We start from the raw sequence: 14,072 nt of genomic DNA, 5'->3' as shown, positions 1-14,072 counted from the left end.
CACTGTCTTGCCTCATAGCGGCTGCCCTGTGCAGCATGACAGCAGGGACTGGGGAACGTCTGTGGACGTGACGTCTACTCCAGTTGGCAGTAGCATTTCTCTCTAGCGCTTGGGGATTTAAATGTGACCAAGCCTTCTGTACTTTGTCAAAAAAAGCAGATTTTCCAGGTGACTCTTTCGGTGAATGTCAAAATGAGAACTTATGGTGTATTACTGTCAGTTTACTTTGAATTAAAATATATATATTGCCAAAAAACAAAGAAGTTTAATGTTCACAGATCTGGAGTCTGGAAGTCCAAGATCGGGGTGCCAGCATGGTCACATGAGGGCCCTCTTCTGGGTCAAAGACTTCTGACTTTTCGCTGCATCCTCAACTGGCAGACGGGTGAGAGATCTCTCTGGGCTCTTTTATAAGAACACTCATCCATTCGTGAAGGCTCCACCCTCATGACAAGCAGCTCCCAGAGGCCCCACCTCCTAACACCCTCACCCTGGCACGGGGGGGTGGACTTAGGTGTTCAGACCATGGCCCCTAAAGGCACGAGGAGGAACGGGATGGACAAGACAGGGAACGGAGCAGGATTTCTTAGTGTAAACCTTTCTGTGGTTTTTGTGGGCTTTTTCCTTTATGAGTGAAGAGAGCCTGAGGGGTCCCAGGGTGAAGGATGCAGAGGGCTGGGTGATGGGGAGGGTGGGGTCTCCTCCCTCCCCCTAGAGGTCAAGGGAGCCTCCAAGTGTCCCAGCCACAGTGCAGCCCCATGGCTGTGGGTTCCCAGGGGCCATCGCCTCTCACCCAGGTGCTATATTGTTTTTACTTTTTAGTTGTCAAAACATATTACCTACTCAAAAAGTAAAATCTAAATTTTAAAAGAAGGGCGGGAGAGAGGAAGGAAGGAAGGAAGGCGCTCTTATTGCTGCTGAACGGTATACAGCAGCTGGCGGGACGGATGAAGCCAACAGTGCCCTCCCCCACCCGCCCCACCCAACAAAGACTTCCACATTCTAATCCCTGGGGCCTGGGAATCTGTGCCCTAATGTGGCGAAACAAAGACATTTTGTAGCTGTGATCAAGGTGAGGATTCTGAGATGGAGACAGTCTCCTGGATTATCCAGGTGGGCTCAATAGAATCACAAAGATTTCTCAGCATAAAGCTTCTACAGTGTTATTGGGGGTTTTGTGGGCTTTTTCCTTGTAAGGGTCCTTCCTGGTGAGAGAGGCAGAGGGTCAGAGCAGAGAGAGGGAGCCACGCTGCTGGCTCTGGGGATGGAGGAAGGAGCAACATGCCAGGGGATGTCGGTGGAAAAGGCAAGGATTTTCCCCGAGAGCCTCCACTGGGCAACACAGCGCTGCAGACTCTAGACTGTAAGAGAGCAACGTGCTGTTTGAAGCCACTAAGCTTGTGGAGGTTTATTTATAGCAGCAATAGGAACTAATACAATGGTTGTGGGTGTCCGCCCCGGGGAAGGAACAAGTGAATCTTCTGCTGTCCCCACCCCACCATGTGTCCCCAACTCTGCTCAGAGCCCAGTCACCCAAGCAAACCCAGGACCAGGATCTGCGGGCAGGGAAACAGGGCAACCACGGGGAGGGGTCCGGGTCCTAGATCTTTGACTGTACGTTAATAATATAGATTCCAACTTTTCCCCCAAGACAGAAGAGAAGGTCAAGATTGGTTAAAGGGGCCCCAGCTGAGAGCAGGTTAGAAACCAGAGGACAAGAGGCTCCTTCACACGCATTTGCGGGTGTGTGTGTGTGTGTGTGTGTGTGTGTGTGAGACTGGTGCCTCTCCACCCATATCGGGGGCATCTTGAAGACAAAAATCCATCCCTCACTTTTCCTCTGTGTCTCTCATCGCAGGTCTGACGGTGTTGTACATTCAGTGGGTCCTCATTGGTGCTTGTTGAGTGGCTGAGTGACCGACAGCCTAGGAAATGCAAACTCCTCGAATCCGCCTTTTGCCCACCCTGTCAAGTTTTTGTCTCTTGGCCCTAGTAATAATTTCGGCCATTCCTCAGCTACAACAGCACTAATGAGATGGTAAGAAAACCTGAGTCTCATTCCCAAAAAGCAGCCCCAAGCACCCAAAGTCTTGGGTTCCTCCCCCTGGTGTCCCTGCAGGCAACCCTCTCCCACCTCCTTCCCTTCTCATCCCTGGTGCCCACTTTTCAGCATTCCTCTCACTGCTCCTCCTTGCTCTAAGATTAACGCAAGTGTCCTCAAACACCATGTACACACTCAGGGCCACCGGCTTCACTGTCAGGCCACCCCCAGGCTGGGTAAGGGGGAACAACTGGTGTCCCCACCCAAGTCATTGCCCCAGACCCAAGAGAGAGGGCCCCAAAATATGCATGGCTCAAGAATCCTCATGACCAAAAGAAAAAAAAAGAATCATCATGACCAGCCTGACTGAGCCTCTGAAAACACAGGGAGCCCCAAGAAACCAAGTCCAGCTCGATAGTTTGGCCCAGCCAGCCAGCCCAGGGACCAGAGCTTCTTGAGAACAACCTCCCAGCACTCACGGGGCCTGAAGGTGGCAGCAACAGGACGAGGTCTCTAAAGCGGGAGGATCCCAGGTGGAGCACGGCCAGCCACGAAATCCTGGGGCTTTGAGTTCTTCATTGAAACTGTGCTGGCGGCCTTTGCCTAATCCTCTGGGCTGCCGTGCTGGCCAAGCCCTCCATTGCTGCCATGCCCTTGAACCTTCCCTCTTGACATAAGCGCCTTCCAGAAGCTCACCTCCTCAGCTTACATCCAAGCCAGCAGCTTGCCCTGCCGCGGACTACTGTCCACCAGGACCAGAAACACAATTCGTGACCCCCAAGTGAAAATGCCAGCCCTGGTTCAAAAACTAAGAATTTCAAGATGGCGACAACAGAAAGGTACACTGTGGGGTCATCTAGACAAAAGTCACACGCCCACGGGGCTGGCCCTGCTGCCTGCACCCACTGCCCACCTCAGCCACGTCCCCAAAGTGGCAGGCTGCTTCCTGGGCCCAGTACAGCAGTCAGTACACTATTACAGCAAGACAGCGCCTCCCAAAGAAAACATGAATATTTATTAATTCAATATATTAGTTGCAGTAAATATATTATTTTGACCAAGTTTAGGTTTATTCAAAGAAGAGCAGTTATGCACTTAACCATAAGTTATCTTGGCAGTAAATGTCTTTAACTAAAAAGATATGATAAGTTAAACATTTTTATCAACAGTGTATTCTCCAAGGACTAATCCTAAACTCCTGGCCAGCTTACAAGCTATTTCTCAGAGCATATATAGTAGTTGTCTCACTAATCTCTCCTCTTACATTTGTTCTGCTCTCCCGGTAAGGAGGGGATGTTTGAAATCCGTGTGATAATACCCCCCCCCATGCGATAACTGACTCGCCCTTCTGAACGGCACAGTTCCCTGTCCTGGGGCCATTCCAAGCTCCACATCCCATAATCTGGACTTTCTAATGGATGAAACCGGGATAAATCTGATAAAAATGAAAACATACCAAGTGTAGATGTCTGAGCCAAGGATTTGGTAGGAAGTTTAAAAGACCCCTACTAAACCCTCAGGCTTATTTGCTAGGGCATCCAAAACTGGGTTTGCAGAAGGCACAGCATCCCCATCATGCCCTGAGAGATCCCACGTTACAGTTCCCACGACTACGGTAAAAACCACCCCAGTTCAGTGGCATAAAATACCAAGTATTGATTATGCTCATGAATTCTGTGGAACCTGGATCCAGACAGGACACACCGGGGAGGCTTGTCTCTGTTCCATGATCTCTGAGGCCTCAAAAGGAAGGATCTCAGAAGACCGGGGCAGGATCACCTGGAATCTTCTTCCCTTATCTGTCTGGCACTTGGGCTGGGATGTCTCAAAGGCTGTGCTCAGGGGGGACTATCGACAGGGCACTTCTGTGTGGCCTCTCCACGTGGCCTGGGCTTTCTCAGAGTAGCAAAACCGCATCCATGTGGCTTCAAGATAACTGTTCTATACAACATTGTAAATCAATTAAAAAGTTCAAAAGTTAAAGAAAAAAAAAGAGTGAATGTTCCAGCAAACAAGAAGATAGCTGCAAACTTTCTATGACCCAGCTTCAAAAGTCATGTGACTTCACTTCTGCCACACTGTGTTGGTCAGTGCAGTCACCAACTCACCCAAACAGAAGGGAAGGAAAAACAGACCCCACATCTCCATGGGAGGAGCATTTATTCGCGCATAATTTTTGTAATCTTGAAAAATGCTCAATTATCAAAAGGGGGCAATCCTAATAAATGACAAATTAGAATTCAAGACCAGGAGCTAGCAAAAGGGAAAAAGATATGTGTTATTCCTACACATGAAAGGAGACTGGAGGCATATCAACTAATCACAATGTAGAAATCTCATTAGGATCTGAACTTGAGCAAAGAGAATCAAAATATTTCAGGAGACAATTGGGGGATTTGAGCTGTATATGCTCAAAAGAGGGGAGATACATCTTGATAAAACAAATATAGATGAAGGAGATATAACTTAGTGCATCTAACAAGATTATCTCAAGTGCAAGAAGAAAAAAATACTTGGCACATAATTCTCAGAAATTGATAGATCAAGCAGATGAAAAACAAGCAGAGATATAGATTATCTGAACAATACATTTAATAAGTTCAAACTTATATACAAACCTCTACCCTCAGCAAAGAATGCATATGTACACAAAGTACATAGAATATTCATTTTAAAGGACCAAATATTTATTACAAAAGAAGTGTCAAATTTCAAGGAACTGACAGCATACAGACCATGTTCTGAGACCACGAAGGACATAAAAAAGAACTGAATAAGAAAAAAGATAACCCATGCTCTTTAACAGGATGGCTTAACATTATCAAGGTATCAATTCCCCTCAAAAGTTTTTCCTAATTCCAGTTCCAATCAAAATCCTAACTAGAACTTCTAAAGGATGTAATAAACTCATATGTCTTAGAGAACGAAAAACCATGAAGGTTCACAATGGTGAACTCAACTGGTATTAAGATGGGCAAAGTGAGAACTGTCCTATCAAAGTGTACTGCAAAGCCACAGACATTTTTAAAAGTCACGGTATTGGCTCAAAAACAGACTAACAGACCAAAGGAACCAGAAAGAGGGCTCAGAGACTGACCCATGAACTACAAATAAACAGGAAGAAGATGGACTGTTTAATAGATCATAAGGGAAAAGCTCCCCAGAGGATGGAGAAAAATAAAACTGTATCCTTACCTTATACAATACACAATGGGCTTCGGACAGAGTAAGGACCTATATGCAAAAAGTGAAACTACAAATATAGAAGAATATTTCTGTGACCTAAAGGTGAAAGGTTTCCTGAAAAGCATAAACCACAAGCTCAAAAATTATGGATTTAGTTTCATCAGATTATGAGCTTCTATCAAACAAAGGAAACCATGGTTGGCAGAGAGAAGAAATTGGCAACATTTAAAATTGACAAGGGATTAGTAATTAGGATACATGAGGAACATCTGCAAATCTGGAAGAAAAAGCCAGGAACCCGTTACAGAAATGGGCAAAGTGTATAAGCAAGTGATTCATGGGAAACTCAGATTGATAACAAATATATCAAGGAAATTAACCACATACAGGTAACCAGACAATTAAGTCAATATTCTAAGGATAATGGGCAACAGGGTTCTCACTGATGGAGAGGGTGAAAGAGGAAGGAATTCGGTGGCACTGAACTGGAACTGGAGCTATGTGAGCCAGGGAGACACATTCATATGAAGATTTGTCTGTGTACCTCCTTCTGTTCCCACCGAGAGCGCCTGGGAGCAGAAACACTCCAGTACACTCCATGAGTACAGTTTGCATCCAGATCCTGGTTTCCAAATAACACTGTCCACTAAAAGGAACCAGGACTTCTTGAAGGAGTGGCTTGTCCAGGAAGGGACAAGATGAGCCTAGAACACAGTGATAGGACATGTCAAAAGGACACAGAACACAGCTTAAAGGGGCTTCTAATATCCAAACCTGGGACAACTTGGGCATCAAAGCAAATACAGTGATGGATTACAAGCTATGGAATAAAATAGGAGTCCCTGAGTCCACACTGACATAAATAAGTAAATACATAAATAGAAGAAAAAGGTCATTCTTCCCATAGGAAGTTAAAACAAAAAAAGGTATGCTCAAAATTAGGAAATTTTGTTTAAATTTTATTTCAATTTATTTACATTTTATTTCAATTTTTTAATATATTTAAAATAATACAGAGAGAGAGAAAGATGGATACAACTAAACATTCGCTTACCATATGACCAGCAATCACACTCTTGGGCATTTATCCCAGAGAAATGGAAACTTATGTTCAACAGAAGCCTGTGCAACTAATGTTCATGGCAGTTTTATTCATAATGGCAGACTGGAAACAACCCAAAGCCCCTCAGTGGATAAACAGTTGAACAAAATCCAGTGCACTAGAACACTAGGCAGCGGGAAAGAGAAAGGAACCGCTGATCCACACAAGGACCTAGATGGACGTCAGGAAGCATCACGCTCAGTGGGAGAAAAAAAAAAGCCAATCACAAAATGTTACATCCAATATGATTTCATCCAGGTAGCATTCTCAAAACCACCAAGAGAGAAAGATAACTGTTTCCAAGGGTGGGGGGGGGGTGCAGAAAAAGAGGTAACCGGGGGGAGTTCTTTTGTGGTGATGGAGCGATTCTGTATCTTGATTGTGGTGGTGGTTACACAAATCTACACCTGAGATAAATATGATGAAGATGGAATAACTTCTGTAGGCTAGTTAACAGTAATGTTCCAATGATTTTGCTCCTGTGCTGCAGCCATACGAGATGTCACCACTGGGGAGGTCGGGGGGCAGGGCGCACGGACTCTTACCAGACTGTTGCTGCTATCCCTTGTGAGTTTACAATTATTTCAGAATATACTGCTTTTTTAAAAATACAGGTACAAATTCTCGAGCAAAGGATAGTAAACCTTTTCTTACTTCTTTGGGTTTCTTAAGCCTTATCTGTATATTTTTGAAAAGGATACTGAACTCAGAGAAACAGAACAGATCAGCGATTGCCAGAGGTGAGGGTGTGGGAGGAGACAAATAGGTGAAGGGGGTCAAAAGGAAAGAGCTTCCAGGTATAAGATTAATAAGTTCTGGGGATGTGATGCATGGCACGGTGACTATAGTCAATGATACCATATGATACACTTGAAAGTTGCTAGGAGGGTAAATCTTAAAAGCTTTCATCCCAAGAAGAAAAAAATGTAACTCTGTGAGGTGATGGGTGTTAACTGAGTTTGTTGCGGTGATCATTTTGCTGTACCTACATATGTCAAATCACTGTCCTTGTACACCTAAAACAAATGCCCTGTTGCATGTCAACTACATCTCAATAAAGCTGGTGAAATCATTAAAATAAAAAATAAAGGAATATGGCATTTCACCAAGTCTCAACTTCCCAAATTCAAGAACAAAATCATAAGAACGAAACATGGCATCTAAGCAATTCAGCAATTACTATCTTACTAAAAATAACACAGACCCTGCCCAAGGGAAGAAGAGAAAAGCATTCTTTTGAAATCTGCGGCACTGGATGTTTTATAAGAATACATACGAAATCAAGGGTATATGTCAAACTTAAAAAGAAAGGGGGCTCAGGCTGTCCCTGCGCTTCTTTCCCTCACCCTCCTCACGCCCTCCTTTTGCCAGGGCTTTCCAGGCACTGAAGACCAGTTTTTTCTGCGCCCCCTTTGTTGCTTCTTGCGAGAGAAAGCGCGGGGCTTTCCTGGCGCCTCCGCCAGCTGGGCGCTAGGTGGCGCCGCTGCGCGCCTGCGTCCCCATCTCTTGCCCCCGCCGCGCCCCAGGTCCCCCTAAACCGAGCCCCCTCCGCCGTCCTGCTGTTTGCACCATTGGGTCCAAATTCAGGGTCCAGACAGCTGCACCTGGGGAGGACTGGGAGGGACGGAAGGCTACAGGCAGACTGGCCACATGCCTGCCTTCCTGCGGGGAGTGTCTTCAAAGCCCAGCATTCACGAGTTTTATTCTGTGTGCTTCACTCCCTAGCATCTTCCTGCCCTCTCCTTAGGGGTTAATTTCCCCTTCTCCAGGACTTCTAAGGATGTGCCTTCAGCTTCTGTTCCCAAACCTCCTGGGTTGTCTCAGGCCCCCTGGTGGTTAGATTCTGAATCGGAAGAGCAAGAGGCAGGTTTGCAAAAAAGAGCACTGCCAAAAAGTACCACACTTTTTTTTTTTTAATGGAGATACCAGGGATTGAAACCAGGACGTTGTGAATGCAAGGCATGCACTCTACCACCGAGTCATTCCCCACCCCCGTATACTCCTCTTATTTTCAAGGAAAGAGGTACCAATTTGTTGAATCAGTGAGTCATTTTCATTCTGTCAAATAGAATTTTAGTCTTCTCTTGTCTGTAGTTGAAGTAACAGAACCATCTCCAACTACTTCTCAATTGTGTAGTCATGAAGGGAGAATGCACTGTCAGCATGCAGGGCTGTCTCTACGTAATTGGCCACAGTAAAGAGGATGTGGATGGTGGGAAGTTTGGGCTGACAGTGAACGCATTCTGAAATCTTGGTTCCACGTGCACATTACCCATCTCGCTGATCCAGAGAGACTAACCAGGGGCAGATGGGGATCACAGAAGTGGCTTCAAGAAGTGACAGGCTCAACTCTTCGATAGCCATCCAGGAGAAGCAGCCACGCTCCTAGCCAACCAGACTTGGCCGTTAAGCTTGTAGGTTAACAAGGGACAAGGAAACATGGAGAATGCCGGTTAGAGGAGAAGCCGGCTTCCTCCCAGATCCCCACCTTTCCAACTTTCTACTCTGTTTTCAAGGAGGAGATGCAGGGGGAAAATAATCAGTCCATGGGTGTCATTGGTTCCCCCTCCATGACTTTGGATGGAGAGCTAGTGCCATTCCCACCTGCAGCTGACCCAGCCCCTCCCACCCCTGTTCTTCCTGATCGCCCATCGACTGCAGGAGCGAACAGGCGCCACCACTCTTCTCCCCTCGCACCCGCGTCGCTGGTGGGGACCCCGAGACCATCAGGCTTTAGAGAACGCTCACAGAACAGCCCTCCACTCTTCGCCATAGTCTCCCCTAAAGGTGCTGGGGCCACCCCCAGTTAACAAAGAGTGTGACCTTGCATGCCTTCGCTGTTGCTCCTTGTTGCCTACACCTTACCCCAGGAGTCCAGTGGGGCAGGATTATTCTGGGTTCCGGGGTGTCCAAGGGATGTTAATTAAGCAAATGAAGTTTTGCACTGTGCCTAATATTCCAGAAACCTGTCTGAATAGGTAAATCTTAAACCATTCATCTTAACACCATGAAGACAAGCTTGTTATAGGATTTGGACAAAGCACTTTTATAACAACTGATACAATATTTAAAACATCAACCATTTTTATCCTAGCCATTGTTTTTTTTAATTCTTGAGTTTATCTGAATATTGTTTCAAAGCTTTGAAACCACTGAAAGACAAAAGACTATGAATGTCTATAAAAGGGAAAGGAAAACAGCAAGTCTTTCGGCATGAGGGGGAAAAAAACTAATCTTAAACAGAAAGCGTTACTGGTTCAGTGGAAAATAACTGCTTGTAAAGAGGAGTCAGGAAACATATTTGATTTGAATTTTTTTACTTTTAACCTTCAGTCTTACTGAAGAAGCAGTTACTGTGCTTAAAAAGCTTTTTTTAACTTCTAATCATATTTTCCTTGAGTTAAGAAGAATGTCTTCTGCATTAGCTAGTATATTTATTAATAGCATCCCACATCTGAACATCACTTCTGACACCTGGCATATTCTACAATTAACCTATAAGTTAACAAAACAAAACAAAAGCCACAGAAAAAAAGAAAGAAGGAAGGAAGGAAGGGGGAAGGGAGGGAGGAAGGAAGGAAGGAAAGTGAAAGGGAAGGAAAGAAGGTAGGAGGGAAGGGAGGGAAAAAAGAAAGAAAGGGAAGAGAAGGAAGGAAGGGAGGAGGGAAGGGAGGGAAGGAAGAAGGAAGACAGCTGACATTATTTAGAACAAAATGTGGGGAAAGTTCTAGCATAAAGGTGCTCTTGAAAACAACAGAGATTTTGGTGCTAAACAGTAAAGAGAACACTGTAGCTTCTTAAGAGCAATGAGCTAAACTGCAGGTCAGCTACTTCGTCAGAGAAAACCAAAAAATAAGGCAGCTAAGAAGACTCCTCTGGAAGTTAGAACAAGCCTCAAAGACTGGCCTCAAAACCCACTCCTGGAAAGAGGCCCAAATTTAACTAGATCAGACTGCGGGCCACTGTATACACCCAGGCGTGGTTGAAAACAGCAGAGCAGTCAGCCAGTACTTGTTGGAGCCTACCGGCTGGGTGTGATGCCAGCAGAGACAGATGATTTAACAGAGAGGTCAGGGAAAGAGAAAATCAAACCTCTGTCATCCCAAGGCGAGTGTGCACAGGCTGAGTCTGCGCCCTCTGAGGGGCCGCATCAGAGGCTTCACACTACAGGGAAATCCACTCCGCAGAAATAGTCCAGCAAAGTCACAAAAGCAACAAGCCAGCAACAACATGAAGCCCCCCGGTTGGGGGTAGGGGGTGGGGGGTCAGTATCCAGTACCGGTACAAGTCTGTCTGAATTGTCTTATCAATCTAAAGAAAAAGTAGATACATTTGACTTCACTACTGTTAAAAACTTTTGTTCTTCAAAGGACGTTATCAAGAAAGTAAGAGGACAACCTACAGAATGGAAGCAAATGTTTACAAATCATATACCTGATAAGGGTCTAGTGCGCAGAATCTATATGCACACATACATGCATATGCAATTACAACTCCATAATAAAAAGACAGCTCAGTTAAAACTGGGCAAACCATTGAAGAGACATTTCTCCAGGGAAGATATCAGCTGGCCCATGCACCTATGAAAAGATGCTCAGTATTATTAGTCATTAGATAAACACAACTCAAGACCACAGAGATACAGCGTCACATTCACTAGGATGCCACGATCAAAAAGACAGGCAGTAACACGATGGTGAGCACAGAGAGAAATGGGAACCATCACACATTGCCGGTGGGAATGTAGAATGGTGCAGCCTTCTTATTTTTTCTGTGGATTAGTGATTGCCTAGGGCCTGACAGTGCTGGCGAGAAATTGGGAATGATTGCTAGTGGGTGTAGGGTTTCTTTGGGGAGATGATACAAATGTTCCAAAATTCAGCGTGGTAATGGTTGCACAGCTCAGTGAATACATTAAAACCCATTGAATTGTACACTTTACATGGGTGGATTGTATTGTATGTGCATTATATTTTAATAAAGCTGTTATATTTTAAAAAAGAAAGGAAGGAAGGAAGAAGAGAGGCAGGAGGAAGGAGAGAAGGAAGGAAGGATGGAGTCGTTTTGTTCTTCATCACTCTCACCCCCTCCTACAGGATTTAGAATTAGGCGTCATCTGTGCCCCAGGCCACGGAGACCTCCGCTTCCACGCTGGAACGCCTGGCTGCGATCCACGAGCAAGCCACGTCAACGAGAGGGAAGAAGCGTCAGCATAAGAGCTAAACCCAAGCGCCCTGGCTGCCAGCCACCCAGCCGAGCATCCTTGGCCCAGCAGGGGGCTCTGGACTGGCGGGTCAGGTCAATGCCGGAACAACTCATAGCCAGGAAGTAATTGAACAGATTTCGACTCAATCATAAGCCTGAGCAGACGTCTGAATCCTCACTGTCAGCGTAGCTGATTAAAAAGGATGAGAAAAAGGCAACAGATTACTGAATGGGACTTCTTCTGTGTCCACAAAGCTTCTGTAAAGCCCAAAGCTGAAAGCAGAGTACCCCCATGTATTGTAGGACCTAAAATTTCACGTACCGCCTTGACATCCTTGGGCATCACAGGGCCCCAGAGGGCCAACCATAAGTGTCCTGCTGTCTCCAGGGCGCCCCCCAGCCAGCAGGAGAGGCTCTCCCTACAGCTCTCTGCACTGCATCTGGTCCTCAGCCCAACAAGTTTCACTTACCTGACGCCTGCCATCCAGAGCCTGAGGACGGCAGGAACGGCCCACATCAGCGGGGCCAGGGTACCTCAACCCCACTCGACCCCTGCTGGACCCCCGGGAGCCTGCACAGGAGAGAAGGGGAGGAGGGAAAGGCAGACCCGGTCCATCTCTGGGTCAGGACCCGTGGGTCTGGGGTCAGGCAAAACTGGGAGAAAAATCTTTAAATTGGATGTTAGACAAAAGTGTTAAATTAACTTGACAGTGGTGTTTAATACCCAAACGTAATAAAAAAAAATCAGTGGTGCAGTCTGCTGCCAGTGTCATTAAGGCCAGGATGGAAGGCCCAGCAGAACTGGCTATGGGGAAACAAACAGGCACTCAGCACAGAGCCCATGGCGCCGGGCGACCAAGGCACTGAGAAACAAACAGGGCAGGCGTTCTAGAGACAGCAATTACTGAGACGTGGCCAGCCCAGGAGCAGGGGCCAAAGGGAGGAAGCGGGGACCCCAGACTCAGGGACCAGGCTCACCCCCAGAAGCTGGACCCCCAGGGGCCTTTCTCTCCGCAGGCTGTGGGGAAGACCTACCCCAGTCCCCTAGCAGGGCTGCCAGTGTTGGAGACACAGCTTCAGGGCCTGTCCCTAAAGAGAAGGACAGAGGAGAGGAGGGTGGGGAGGGTCCCAGGACCAGCACAGCAGGGGCAAAGGTAGCGGACAGAGGCCCCCACTTCCACTTCACGTCCCGTCAAGCTCAGACTGTTCAGTAAATTAACTTATGCTGCGTGGACTCACGGGAAACAGGACCAACAGGGCTCAGACGGGAACACCAGGGTGTCCCATCTGTGGGACTAATCTCCTGGAGGAGGACCCCTGGCCACCCACTTTAGGGTGGGCAGATTGCTTGGCCTGGGTCATGGGTGTATCCTGTGATTTGCACCCCACGAGGCCAGACTGGCAACTCACAGACCCCAGAATATAGGGGCAGTGACAGGGCCAGTCTCGGGGCTGCCCGGGACATCTGTGTGTGTGTTTGTGGGGGAGGATGCACCCAAGAGGGGGACCTTTGTTATCCCCTCGGATCCTTACCTGCCCTAGGCTTGGACCCCAGGATGGGGGATTGGTCCTCTGCCTCTCCCCTCAGGACAGGGCCAGAGTCCCAGCTCGGCTGGAGGAAATGCTGGCCAGCTCCCCCTTGCCAGGCTCAGCAAAGCTGCCAGCGGGGCAGCAGCAGGAGAAGCAGGAGGCTGAGCTCTAAGTGGGAAGGGACTCTCCGCCCCACCCGGAACCTTCTTTGCAGAGGACCCCAAAGATCCCGCCAAGAGAAGTGAGAGAAGAGGAGAGGACACCGGGGTTTGCCTCTTCCCTCCGGCCCCAGCACATTTCCCTCCATGTAAAACGGATCGTTGTTTTGTTTGTGGCTCCTGCACTACCAGGTGGAGATGCAAATGGGGAGACTGGAGGGAGGACTAGATAGTTTTACATAATGCAGAGGAAGCCAGAAAACGTAGGGAAACAAGAGCCCTTTCAGGGATGGAGGGCAAATTAAAGCAACCCCGGGACAAGGAGAACTTCCAGATGGAGGGGTGGGGGCGGTGTCATGACTTCCTGGCCTACATGTGGGAAATCTTGTCTCAGAGCAGAGCCAACAGGTGCTAGGGCTGCTTTCTGAATTTTCTCATTTTTGTCATTTTAAGCATAAAAAGATAAAGAATTATGAAGCGGAGCCTTCCCAGTTACCTGGGTTCTAATCCCGGGGAGAGGAGGCAGGCACCTGATTACGCCGCCCGTGGCCACACTGGGTGTAAACTTGTGTGCCCAGGGGCCAGGGGTCTTTCCACCAAGTCTCTGGAATTTCTAAGCCTCCAAGACATTCTTGCAACCTGAACTCTACTTTCAGCACGGTTGACCATTTGGGTTTGCACCGGCGATCAGCAGACGGAAGCAGTAAGTTCGCCCACATCAGCCCACCTTGCCCGCAGCTCCAACCACCATTTGTTCACGGCAGCTGCCAGGTTAGGCTCCCTTGGTGTTCATTTCCTGCTCCGTGAGGCAGTGAATCATCTCCCTCCTGCCTCTCCTCCTCTAACTAGT

Source organism: Camelus dromedarius, chromosome 7, assembly GCF_036321535.1.
Source record: "Camelus dromedarius isolate mCamDro1 chromosome 7, mCamDro1.pat, whole genome shotgun sequence".
NCBI lineage: Eukaryota > Metazoa > Chordata > Mammalia > Artiodactyla > Camelidae > Camelus > Camelus dromedarius.
This window is presented reverse-complemented; position numbering follows the sequence as displayed.